Here is a 2,061-nt window from a genome sequence, read left to right as displayed (position 1 = left end):
GAGTCACAGTTGTGAGATATAATGTCACATTGCAATATATAAATCATATAGCATGATGCAATACGCAATTAGTCAAACATGGGGCAAACATGATGGCACACTTAGCTGATGATGACAGTAATATTTCCACTCTTTATTGACCCAGAATGAGATTAGTGTTAGATATCACTAAAAATGACCTAAAAATAGCTTCAGAGATGTTCTATAAATAGATGCAGTTTTGTTGGGTTAATGGGTTGATTACACGGCTCTGCTATTCTGGTTGAAGCCAGACTGTGCTTATTTGTTATGGTGAATCAGTCACGTCTCTGCATGCATCTGCATGCGTCCATGACGAAAGATAGACAGGTGCCGAGCTGCTCAGGAAAGCCCCCATCTTGAGGAAGTCCCGCCCCAGCTTTGCATGTCTCATTTTAATATATTGAGTAGGCCATCTGTAACCCATTCATCTCATTCAAAAAGCCGTTAGAAGAGCTCATCCCTCCCTCTTTGCCCTCTGCGGCTCATTAGCATAAACTCAGAACGACATGCACAAACACACTCCAGTCCTCCACGAGTGTGTTTACAAATGCGTTCACACTCACACACACCAAAGGATCGGACATGACATGAACTGCTAATATTTAAACTTGTACTCCGAATACATTTTAGACGAGTGTTTATATCACAGCAGGAAATCATTTTTGAGAGTTAATATTCCTCATTATTTCAATACGCAGTTTCAATGAGCCAATCCCTATTCTGTTTAATTCAATATATCACATCAATAAACATTTAACACCCATTAACACATACACAATGTGTAGCCGCTCTTTTTTTCCCCCACTCAGTTTTCATAAAGCTCCCTGATCCTTCAACAGAGCGTGCTTGTGTTGACTAGCCATTAATCACAAGTCTTATCTCTCACACTGGACACTGTTTTTATGGCATCCTCAAGTCAACATGACAGGTTATATCAGTGTTTCAGCTCCTGTTTGCTGCTGAAAGCTCACTTCTGCCTGTCTGCTCTAGAGAGAGATATGGTGAAAACAGTAGATGAAGTACTCCACCAACTCTCTCTGTAATTCTGTCTCTCTTTTTGTCTTCGCATCTCTGGCAGGTAACTGCTAGATCAACCGGAGGTCAAGAGCAGAGAAACATGTCTGTAATGGCTCTTTCACAATGATTTCATTAATTGCAAACTGTGTTCTTTTTTAATATTTCAGGAGACTTCTCAGTACTCGAACTGCATTATTATTGCTAATGAATACAAAATATAAACAAAAATAAATTAAAAACTAATGTATATTATTATCTAGGGATGCATTAATCCACAGTCTTCCACTGACTAGGATTGCCGAAGGGAATTTCGTCCATATTCTGGATTTGTGTCTTTTAGGATGCAATGCAATGTTTTATATTTAAGGGCTTTGGGTCGATGTATCAATATTTTTTCTTCATAAAATATTTTATGTAATTGGTACTGCCTAAAGCATTGCAATATTACTCTACTTTGAGTTAGTATTTGTTTGGATGAAATATGCTTTAATATACAGTTTGATGCTGATCAAGTTGTTTAACAATCCAGCAATTAGATTTAGGGACTAATGATTAAATGTTGATCTTTGTATGCAAAGTTGTTTTGGGTTAAAATGCCAATGTGTCGATGTAAAAAAAGATAATAAATGTAATAATAAATAACTGGATTTTATTACACTTGACTTATTTTCAATTACCCTGTTACTATCAAAATAGTATAGGGTTTAAAGTGACAAGTTCAGTGCAAAAAGCTGCTAATAGTGGCCTTAGCTGGCAAATATCATTACACAATATGTATTTTGAAGTCAGTATTCTTGTGCCTAAAAAAAGTAGAAATGAGCATGAAAATGTCAATAAAGGTGCATAATATTTAATAAATATAACATATTAAAATACTGGTAAATTATTTAACATTTGAAAATGCTTTAAAAATGGTTAAAAAAAATTGTCATTCCTTTAAATTTGGAGTCTTATAAATAAATATTTTCTATAGAGGGAGGTTTCATAATCAGTGAAAGAACGATTTAATTTCAGTTTATCCAA

Source organism: Carassius gibelio, chromosome B5, assembly GCF_023724105.1.
Source record: "Carassius gibelio isolate Cgi1373 ecotype wild population from Czech Republic chromosome B5, carGib1.2-hapl.c, whole genome shotgun sequence".
NCBI classification, from domain to species: Eukaryota; Metazoa; Chordata; class Actinopteri; order Cypriniformes; family Cyprinidae; genus Carassius; species Carassius gibelio.
Note: the sequence above shows the minus strand (reverse complement) of the source record.